The sequence below is a fragment of the Chinchilla lanigera genome, unplaced genomic scaffold, assembly GCF_000276665.1.
Source record: "Chinchilla lanigera isolate Chin_1 unplaced genomic scaffold, ChiLan1.0 scaffold00336, whole genome shotgun sequence".
Taxonomy (NCBI): Eukaryota; Metazoa; Chordata; class Mammalia; order Rodentia; family Chinchillidae; genus Chinchilla; species Chinchilla lanigera.
Genome location: NW_004955737.1, coordinates 1 through 11849, shown reverse-complemented (window position 1 = coordinate 11849; position 11849 = coordinate 1). Strand labels below are relative to the sequence as shown.

General features: G+C 41.2%; 1 long non-coding RNA gene and 1 pseudogene across 1 annotated transcript; both read left to right on the top strand.

Annotated features, from left to right (window-relative positions):
- The first annotated feature begins 3514 nt into the window (after window positions 1-3514).
- LOC102027371 lies at window positions 3515-3938 on the top strand (annotated as a pseudogene).
- Window positions 3939-7022: 3084 nt separating this feature from the next.
- LOC102026931 lies at window positions 7023-11169 on the top strand. The gene is made up of 3 exons (XR_265184.1): window positions 7023-7127; window positions 10805-10932; window positions 11027-11169. It is a non-coding gene; the product is annotated as an uncharacterized LOC102026931 (long non-coding RNA).
- The last annotated feature ends 680 nt before the right edge of the window (window positions 11170-11849 follow it).

Sequence of the window (11849 nt, the reverse complement as noted above, 5' to 3'; positions counted from 1 at the left end):
AAAAAAAAAAAAAAAAAAAAAAAAAAAAAAAAAAAAAAAAAAGAAATGGTGTGAGTGCTCCACCTGGCCCTACCCAGGTGGGATAGCCAGTTTACAATATAAGGAGGGGAAAGAGGCTTGTTCGCCCCCTTAAGTGCTCTTGCTGCTTTTGCTGTCTTCTGCTTCCTTGAAGTGTTGCCCCTAGGAACCATGCTACCCTGCCTTGGAGCCAGCTGGTGACAGACTGAAACCTCCACAAACCGTTAGCTAAGTAAGCCTTTCCTTCCTTAATTTTGGTGTTGTGTATTTTGTCTCAGCAACAAGAGAAAAGTAATTAACACACCCACTAACAGACTTCTCAGGTTCTAAACAGTTTGTGATGCAAGTATTGCCCCTAGGAACCGCTAGTACCCAGCTTCAACAGAACCTCTGTACCAGCCAGCAGGTCTCCTTGCCCTCTCAGAGCAGCCTTTTTTTTTTTTTTTTTTTGGTCTTTTTGAGACAGGGTCTCACTATGCAGTTCAGGCTGGCCTTGAGTTCACTTTGTAGCCCAGGCTGGCCTTGAACTTGAAACGCTCCTCCTGCCTCAGCCTCCCGAGTGCTGCGATTACAGGCGTGCGCCACCATGCCAGAACAGCTTTTTTAACAGGCACTTTCCTCCCTGTTTTGCTTGTTTGTTTGCTTGTTTTTTGTTTGGGTTCTGGGGGATTTATTTGTTTTGGGTTTGGGAGAATTTGTTTTGTAGTACTGGGAATTGAACCCAAGGCTGGCCTTCACGCTGAGCTAAATCCCCAACACTTTTTTTTTTTTTTTTGCAACAAGTTTTCGCTAAATTGCCAAATTACCCAGACTGGGTTCAAATTTGTGATCCTTCTGCATCAGCCTCCAGAACGCTGGGATTATAGGAATGCATCACCATTCCCAACTTGCAAGTTCCCTCTTTAAGTCTCACAGCTCACCCTTAACAAAGATATTGTCTCCTTTTTTCCTGAGGCCGTGGAGTCCTTCATCTTAAGTTTCCAGCATTCTCCCCCTCTTGTAATATCTGCATCTGTTTCCATTTCTCCATGAAATAGCTTTCTTCCATCCAGTTATCTTGCTGCTTATTTGAATTTCTGATCTGTCACCTTCCTCTAATTCTTTACTTGGTCAATTTTTAGCTCTTCCCTGAAAAATTCCTTTGACTCACTATACCACTGGGATGCCTATTTATTAACTTGTAGTGCAAAATATTAATTCTATGAGAATGAATGCTTGTATTAGTATGATCTATTTATTCTGGAGGGAAAATATAGCATATGTTTAAGCTTGTACACTCTGGATTTAGAACTGCATTGCTCACTATTTATGTGATTTTGGTCAAGTTAATATTTCTATACCTTGGTATTTTTAAATGTAAATGGGGTAGCTAATAGGACCTAGTTTATAGGGTTGTTTGTTTTAAAAATTAAATCAATTAATGTTAAGTGTTTACTTGGAATACAAGTAAATTGGCTATTACTGTTCTTGCTATTCCTCTCAATATGTAAGTTCAGAGAAATAGTAAAATTATCATGAAAGGATTTCCTAGTGAGCATGCACTGTTTTCCTATAGATGGTAGTTTACTGAGTTTTTTAATGACCCAGTGTAGGGACCAAAGTGCTCAGTCTCAGAGAAGGGTGCACACTTAGGGACTCTTTAGAATCCTATTATTTAACATCATTACATTTGACACTCTTGAACTCTTCTGCTTTAGTCTCCTCTCTTCTACTGGCTTCTCTCAGTTTTAGTCCTATGTTCTCATAAACAGAGAAAATAGATTTCTGTACTTTTCCTGACTGTTATAATTAGTGCTTCCTTTCCTCTTCTGCCTTGGTACACTTTTCCTATGTAATCTCATTTCTACCTATGCTCTTAGCCACCAAATTCATAACTCAGGCAGTACTGCTCTGAGCTCCAAAGCCCTAAACCCCAATACTATAAATTGTCCATTGAACAGTTCTGCCTGTGCATGCCAAATAGCACTTGAAATGGCCAAAAAGGAATTAGAAAAATTTCCTACTTTTCTGAACTTGCTCCTTTCTGGTATTCCCACTTTGGCTGGGGCAACAAGCCAGATTCCTGGGAATCAACCTTATCTGTGGCCTCTCATTAATGCTTCACACACAATTAGTCAACTAACTTTTCCCTAAACATCGACTGAATTTGGCCCTTCTCTCCAGGCCCACTACCTTGGTAGCCATCATCATTTCTCTCCAAAATTTCTGCAACAGCTACAAAACAGCCTTCCTGCTTCCAGTCTCTGCCTTACACCTACTAACCTCACACTGCAGCATAGCTTTTACCAACAGAACAGGGTCTGCCACAAAGTAGTCATTCAGTGCTACGTCCAGCACAACTCTCAAAGTTTGCAAGAGGAAGAAAGGCAAGAGGATGGAGAAATAAAGATAAGAGACAGAAAGCTGAGATCAGCTGGGGCCCTCTCCCCAGATGGGAGGAAAAGGAACTGCTCAATCACCATAGGGCATTTACTTATACATTTGACAGGTTGGTGTCATGTGACACAGCTTTGCATAGCAACCAATTGCTTGGATTTTCTCAGCGTTTTTTCGTGGACCTGCCTTGCCTTGCCCCCACATGTATGATGAATTTTGAGTTTCAGCCTCCCTACAATGCAATCAATATTTGCTGAATGGAAAAACAAGTGAATGAGTGAACTCCTACCCTCATGCAGTTTACAGTCCTGCTGAGACATCAACAATACAAAAGTATCACTAGATATTGGAGCAATATCAAGTAGCATTCCTGGCTAGTTGAGACTATAAAGGATTAGGACCCTCATCCAGCCAACTGAAGGGCTAACTGGCTGGGCTTATGTTTCATAACAGGCCCAAGAGACTAGGACAAGACAATTTGCACAAATGAGATCCAAGAAAATAAATATATCAGGTAGTTATTATCCTCTTGGTGATGCCTCCAATCATTTATAATAGCATTTAAATTGCCATTATGATTCAGGTGGGAGCAGAGTGAACTGAATTAGTTGGAAAGAACGAAGAATGATGGAATAAAGAAAGAATAGGATTTATTTATACATACTAAATTCAAAAACCTTTTATTTAGAGATATTTGTAGACACACATGCAGTTGTAAGAAATGATAAAGATAAATCCTGTTTATTCTTCAACTAGTTTCCTCCAATGATAATATCTTCAAAACTACAGTGCAGTATCATATCTGGGAAACTGACAGCGATACAATCCATTTATATCCACTACTGCCTGTGAATATTTAGGATCTCTGTAATTTTAACACAAGTACACATTTGTGTGGCTATCATCACAGTCAAGAACAGAACAGTGGGCGGCAGCACCTAAAGGGGCTGACGCAGGTGATGTGGTAAGTGCTGCAGCAGGTCCAGAAGCCCTCTCAAACTTCCCATCTGACCTGCGACCACCAAGCTGGTCTCAGCCCCCAGTCCCTTCCTCATCCCTCCCCTGACCCCAACCGTCCTCACTGGGTCTGTGGGGTAGGCTCCGCCACCCGCCTCCCACCATGGCTCTGAAGAGAATCCACAAGGAATTGAATGACCAGGCACAGGACCCACTAGCATAGTGTTCAGCAGGTCCTGTTGGAGATGATATGTTCCTCTGGAAAGCTACAATAATGGGGCCAAATGGTAGTCCCTGTCAGGGTGGAGTATTTTTCTTGACAATTCATTCCCCAACGGATTACCCCTTCAAACCACCTGAGGTTACATTTACAACAGGAATTTATCATCCAAATGTTAACAGGAATGGCAGAATTTGTCTTGATATTCTACGGTCACAGTGGTCTCCAGCACTATTTCAAAAGTTCTCTGTTGTGTGATCCCAATCCAGATGATCCTTTAGGGCCTGAGATTGCTCAGATCTACAAAACAGGTAGACAAAAGTACAACAGAAAAGCCCCGGAATAGACTGAGAAGTATGTGATGTAATTAAAGAAATTATTGGAAAACCTCTGCAAATTAAAATAGGGGAGCTCTAAAAGAGAAAGTCTTTGTGATTTCCATTTGACTGCTTTCTATGAGCTCACACCTCATCTTCCCCTATGCATTTGTTTACCTGACAGCAGTGCTTTGTGTTGTACATACTTGGAAACAGCAAACTAGCAGTACTGTACTCCTGTACCAACATTGCCTCCTAGCAGAGAAATGTATATGTCACAAGCCAGTTCTTCAGGCATAACCTAGGTGTGAGACTAAAACACTTTCCTTATTGACATGAATTTAGGTAACAGTAAGGTGTGAGATGTGGTGGGTACATGTATGTACTCGGATAGGGAAAAGTTCCACTGACCTGTAGATGTTTTTAAGTGGAATCCGTAAACTCAAAATGGTTATGCAAAGCAAAATGAAGAACATGAAGCTGTTTCTGTATTCATTTTATTCCAAAGGATCTACAACTTGGGTGAAAGTTGTGACCAACCAGATTAAGTTCTACCTGCGTCCTGTATTTTAAGGTCTAACTTTAACTGGTCAACATTTAAATGGATTGGGGCTATTAGTACATAAATTGTGATGGGCTCTGTTCTTAACTCTTTCACATCTCTCTGCTGCTTGAACTTCTGTCCTCTCAGCTTCTGTCTCTCCATGTCCTTTGGTTTGCATGTGGTTTCTCAGTTAATGCATAGCTAATGGCTGTTATTTTTCTTATGTTTTTAACTGCTTAGGTCTATTTGGATGTAAGGGTAAAAATTCATTTGATGGAAATACTTGTATAAATTTAAAGACCCAATTGGTCCTCTGGAGCTTGTACCTTGAAGAATGGAAATTAACAATGGTTGTTACATCGCATATTGTTATCTTTCATCTTGTTTTCAAATTCTGTATTGTGTGTATTTTTATTTTTTTATTCTCTTTAAAATAAAGAATGATTAATCTGTGCAATACACTGATTATGACAGTCATTACATTAAAAAACAGAACAGTTCCATCACAAGGATTCATCATAGTACCTATACTTTAATAACCACATCTATTACCCTCCAAACCCTACCCTCCCCATCAATCCCTGGCAGTTGCTAATCTGCTTTCCATTTTGATTTTGTCACTGAACAGGGGCAGAGAAGGCCCAAAGGAGAGATGAAGGTTGTAGATTCCCTGGCTTCCATTATAGAAAATTAATTTTCTTGAGACAGAGTCTTGCAATGTAACTCAAGCTGACCCTGAATTCACTATGTAGCCCAGGCTTTCCTTGAACTGAATGATCTTCCTGCCTCAGCATCCCAAGTGCTAGAATTGCCAGTCTGCAATATCAAGCCCAGCCAGAAACTGAATTTTCAAGATGCATCAGTATGGGACATAAGGAGGTTTATTAGGTAGAATTTTAAAAGTACACAGTCAAAGAGAATAAAGCACAGGTCCTCAAGAGATAAAGGCACATTATTACCATGGACTCTATGTTATTGTAGTTCTAGGGATAGAAATCTATGGAAAGAAAGAGTTCGGTTTACAAGTGAAAGATGATGTCCTTTCTGTAGGTGAAAGGACCATTTTACAGATGAAAAAGCCCTCCCTACAAGTTAGAAGCATGGGCCCACATTTACTGTGCCTTTAGGACCCTTAGGAATTTGGGAGAGATCAGTTTATTGAAAGGCAAAGAGACCTGAGTAACTTTGTATCCTGACACTTCAATTTTTCTTAAAAGTATAATTTTAAAATTGTAATTTTCTTTGTCTCCTTTCTATTAACCTTAATTTCTTCTATCCTACCTCAGTTTCAAGATTATAGAAATTCATGAGATATTTTATATTGGTAGTTCCTTTTTCTTGCTGAGTAGTATTCTGCTGCTTAAATAAATGTACCATAGTTTATTCATTCCTTCAAGGACATTTTTTTAAAAAGCCACTATAAATATTTGAGTACAGGCTTTGTGTAAACGTAATCTTCATCTCTTTGGAATGGTTCACTAGTCAGCTGACCTTTGCTGGTGTAAGATACCTGACAAGTGCAGTTTAAAGGAAGAGAGGTTTAATTTGGCTCATGATTTGGGAGGATTCAGTCCCTTGTTGGCTGGTTCCAAGGTCGGAACTTCATAGTGGAAGGGTATGGGAGAGCAAAGCTACAAAGAGAGAAAGCAGAGCACAAGGGAGGAGTACTATCAAGAGTCACACCTTCCAAAGGAATGGCCCCAGTGACCCACTTCTACCCTGGGCCCATATCCTAACAGCACATTTAGCTACAAATATCAGTGGATTAAGTCACTGATTAAGTTAGCAACCACATGATGCAATCACCTCTCCAAGAGTCTCTTAATCCAATCAAGATTACAGTTTAACCATCACATGAGGTACTGTGTATAAACATATGTATTTTAAAAGAAACTGTTAAATGTTTTTTTAAGTGAGCATACCATTATAAATTTCTACCAGCAGTGTATGAGTGGCTCAGTTTCCAGTTTCTTTATATCCTTTCAAGCATTTGGTGCTATCATTTAAAAACTTTATTTTAGCCATTCTGGTAAGTGAGTAATAGAATCTCATTGGAGTTTTAATTTTCACCTACCTAATGGCTAATTCTACTGAACATTTTTCGTGAGCTTATATGTTCTCTGTATATTTTTTTTGTATATTCTTTTTAATGAATGGTATCTTGCCCAGTTTCTATGTCTGGGGGTGGGTGTTAAGGATTAAACCCAGGGCCTTTGCACTAAACTACTTCCTTAGCCCTTTTATAATTTTAAATTTTGAGACAGGGTCTCACTAAGTTGCCCAGACTGGGCTCTAACTTATGATTCTCTTAATTTAGGCTCCCAGAGTTCTGGGATTATAGGCCTGCACCATCAGGCCCACCTTGAATTGTTCTTTTACAGTTGAGTTTTGAAAGTCTTTATTTAATCTAGATATCTTCTTTTCTTTTCTGGTACCGGGAATCGAACTCATGACCTTGCACCTGCCGGGCAGGCGCTGTGCCACTGAGCTAAATCCCCAGCCCCTTAGATATCTTCTGTTGGATATGTGGTTTGCAAAAATTTCCTACTTCATAGTTATGAAAATTTCTCCCATTAACTAGACTAAAAGGCTGCACTATCTAAACCTACAAGCCCTGATGATGAAGCTGAAGTCAGTAAGCTCTGAAAATCAGTTTTCTTTATTGTCACTCTGGTGGTGATCCAGTGAAGAGCAGGTACGTACCGTTATTGTTAAAAGCCTACTACGGACAAAGTGCTGGATTAGGCTCTAAAGATTCAGAGATGAGAAGGCATTCTCTGCCTTTCGTAGGTTACTTTAATGGACAAGACAGTTAAACAAAATACTAACAACTGAACATTCTAGGTGCCAAGACAGAGCTCTCCTAGGATGCAACTATAGTGAGAAAGAATCAAAGATAGGCAATTTAAAGAAATCTTCCTGGAAAACACTTAGCAAACCTAGTTTAAGAAGACATCTTTGCCGTAGTTGATAGCAGGTCCGTTTCTTATATTACAACACATTTTCCAACCTCTCAGAATTTAGTCTGCCTACACTACAATTGTTAGGCAAGTAGTTAGACAATAGTGAGTCTGAGGGAAAAGAGGGAGGAGTCCAAAATAGCATGCCTTTCCAGTTAAGAAACAAACACTTCAATATCGAATACATTCATAATCATTTGTTCAGTCTCAGACCTAAATTGACACCACAGAGCACAGTGACATTTTAAGGTTACACCCTGTATGCATCCCTTCTGATACCTGGCTACCTGACTCTAATTTTAAAACAAGGCATACAGCATTCCTGGATGCCATGGCCTACTGCCCAATGATATCAGGAAAGGAAATGTTCTCTAAAGGCCCTGTTGCCTTGGGCTGGAATCTGGCTTAAATTAAGAATTTATGTTTTATAGATTTCTTTTATAAGTTTCTTACCTGATTAAATCCCCTGTGGAGATAGCGACCATCTTACAAAGGACAGAGAGACATTTTGCAATTCCAAAGTAGTTTCTAAGTAAATGTTTATTTATTTATTTATTTTATTTTTGTTTTTCTTTTTTCCAGTACCGGGGATTGAACTCACGGCCTTGCACTTGCCGAGCAGGCACTGTGCCACTGAGCTAAATCCCCAGCCCCCTAAGTAAATGTTGATAAGTACCATAATTACTTTAATTCCCTGAATCCCAGGAGTAACTCGTATGTGGATAAAAAGATACCCAGACTTGGTGAAGATGCCTTTGTGATGTGGCCCATCTTTTCTCTTGAAAGTGTAATTCTCTCTGAATCTACTTTACAATAAATTATACCTACACATCTGCACAGCTGCCTATGTATCTTGACCAGAAATGAGGAGGCAGTTCCTTCCTGCACCAGGACCCAGGTTCCTGGGGACATGAATTAATAAGAAGGGCCTAAAAGTAAAGGAGGAGCATTCACAGAGAATTCTTTTCTTGCCATTTTGCAATACTTGGCACCTATCAGTCAGTTTTATGATAGTTCCCAAATGCTTCTGAATTCTTGTGTTATCTTGGCACTTCATCTGTAAGGTGAGAATTCTAGAATGTTTATCTCACATAGTATTGAGGATTAAATAAAATGAAAAAGGTAAACCTTTGAAACCGTGACTGGTACATAATAACACATTCAACACATACTGACTATTATTATCATGATCTTAAAACTATTCATATTATTCCCAAGTCCGCCTTTCACACAGTGCAAGACTAGGGCTAAAGTTACATAATAGCAAGTAGGGAAAAACCAAGGATATCTCTGAATTACCCAATTTTATCTAACAAAAGAAGCCTGCAGAGATAAAGTACCCTCATATTCTCAAGGATGCAGAATAATCTCATCTTCACACAGGAAGTTTCCTAGTATTACAAAAGGTCTATTATCCATGGGACAAGGGATGAAGAAAGATGGTGAGAACATAATGGAGACCACTATGAAGCAGCCTTGAGCAATTAGTTAAATTAACTAATTGACTTTCCCTGTTTACTTGTGAGTCTGTCCAAGGCCTAGGCTCTTTGTCTGGAGATGGGTGGTGGACTCAAAGTAAGTGAACCTCTGTGAGTCACTAATCCCTGCTAAGGCCTGTAATGGTGGATGAAGCCGGAAAGCCTCAAAGGATAAAACGAGATCACAGCCAAGGACACCTGGATCTGATCTCAACTAGATAGACTATATCCTCAAGCATTTCACTCCTGGGTGGACTGACTTCATCCTTATTAAGGATTAACTTATTACCTTAACACCTCTAGTTGGAGAAGTCCTTGAGTGATTCTGCCCTTCTTAAGTACTCCCCTCCCTTCTTCTGATAACCAAATAAATACGGGCCACGCAGAGAAGGTCTTGGTCTTGTCCTGAGAGAATCTTAAATTCTGTAAAAGGGCTTTGATCCTCCTGGAGCCCTGAAATCATTCCATTTGCCTCTTTTTATTTAGCCTTCACCATACACTTGTTCGGGAGATTGTGGACCTGATCAGCCTGCAATAATGAAGGGATATTATTAACCCAATACGAATAGACATTCTACATAGGGACAGAGTCAGGACATCTAAGCCAACAAAGCATCCAGGAATAGTCACTCTGAGTTTTTAAGCATAATTTATGGATCCCTTCTGTGTAATACAGTAGTGCAGGCCACAAGACTGATAATTACATACAATAATGGATTTCAAAATGTTAGCAGCATCACTTAATTTTTGTTACTGTTTTCATTTTTCCTTTTTTGAGACAGGGTCTTGCTATGTAGTCCAGATTGGCTTTGAACTCCTTATGTGGCCAGGCTGGCCTCCAACTTTTGATCCTCTGCCTTGGCCTCTTGAGGGCTGGGACTACACCTACACACCACAAATTTAAACCTAATATTGCACCAGCATGATGGTGCATACCTATAATCTCACCACTAGGGCAGCTGAGCAAGGAGGATCACTGTGAGTTTGAGGCTAGCCTGGGATATACAGTGAGTGCAAGGCTGGCCTGAACTACATAGCAAGACCCTTGTGGTGGATTGACAACTGGTGGTCAACTTGTAACACCCGGAGGAACTAAATCAGTTTGGATGCGGAAGGCCCACCTGAGGATTGCTGCCAACAAAACAAAAAGAACTGCAGAAGCTGTTGGGTCTCGAGGAGGATTTTTTTTTTCAAGAAGGATCTTGTCATGTTAGCTTTTCTGATATGAACTCGGCCGTTCTCATTGTCAAAGGAGCTCACGACCTTGTTGCTGAGAATGGCTATGGTTCACTTTGGGGGGGCTCTGGTCCTTATTTTGAGCATCGCTTCCTGGCTCTGAAGGGGAAGACGGTGCACTGCTCAGTGTCCTGGAGAAGCTTGTCGAGCTGGCTTTCCTGATATGAACTCAGCTATTCTCATCATTGAAGGCACTTGAGACCTCATGGTTGCTGAGGATGGCTGTGGTAATTTTCGGGGGAGCTCTGGTCCTTACTTTGAGTGTTGCTTCCTGGCTCCAGTGCAGGTTCCTCAGCCTGCTGGCACAGATCCTTGACCCTCCTGGCACAGACTTTCTCGCTTCCACCACTATCTTGGGCCTTCCCAGCACAGATCCTTGAAATAGGCTTGCATGAGGCATTGTCATGGGCTCTGGGTCTTCAATTGGACTCATGCAGGGATTTATCATAGGATCCAGTTCCTCAGCGGTATTCTTTGGATCTTCAGTATATGGACAGATTTCCTGTATGACTTTTTAGGTGACTATTATAAAATAATCCTATAAATTATGTGTTCTGTATTGCTTTCCTTGCAAACCCTGACAACAACCCTGCCTTAAGAACAAAAGGATATACACCTTATAATACTGTCTGACATCAGCAACACAGATCATTTATTCCTGGTTGTCCTTATTAAAGCCATTTTTCTTATTCATTTAGGTGAAGATTAATGTTTTGTTGGTGAGCCGAGAAAATGGTTAGTGTTTTTTGACCCTATCTGAAATGACTGTGGTGACGGAAGATGGAGAAACATTAAGCACTGTGTAAATCACAGGGCTAAAGTCAAGGTTTGTCGAGACGGTTCAATCCAACAGTAAAGAAGTTTATTTTTCCCTTTTTTCATCACTTACACTAATCCTCCTCTTGGCATTTGTGTCTTAGGGCCTGACAAAAACAAGAATTCACATCTACATGACTAGAAATGTGCTGTACCATAGGACAAGCACTAGCCACGTATGTCTTATAAGCACTTAAATGAATCTAATCGCAAATGAGATGTGCCTTAAGTGTAAAATACACCGAATTTCAACAGAGAAAAAGTATTCATCTTTTTATATTAATTACATGTCGAAATGGTACCACCTTGGCTATATTGGGGTAAACGAAATACATTAAATTTCATTTCTTTTTTACTGCTTTATTTTGTGGCTCTGGGCTATTTACATAGTGGCCCGCATTTGCACCCTACATTGTATTTTTATTGGACGGAATTGCTAGATGAAAGGGAGAGAACCTGCAGTAAAAGTGCATTTTCTTAAAATTTCTGGAGGGCAAGTGACCAAAGAAGAGTTGAAACTTGGTCGCAGTAAGTATGACCTACAGTTGGAAACACCCATTGTGAGCAGAGAGCGGTCGGGCGCATTTTGTTTCCGCTCGCTGCCCCCGCGTGCCAGCGCAGCAGGTGGCGAGGCCGCCTCGAGCGCCCAGTGCCCAGCAGTGCGGGTCGGAAGCGGCCTCTTCCCACCTGCCCCCGCCGCCCGCGCCCCTCCCCCGCCCGCGGCGCGCATTTTCCGGGCGTCAACCGTCAGTCCCGCACGTCTCGGGAGAAGCACCGTCTCGGCCCGCCTCGGGTAAGCGGGGCGCGCTCTCCCCCGCGGAAAGCCGCGGCCGCGGAGCCGAAACGCCGGGACCCAGCTGCACAAGGACCGGCCCGCGGCCGAGCCGCCTCGCAGCGAGCGGCCTGGGACGGCCATTGGCGGCGGGC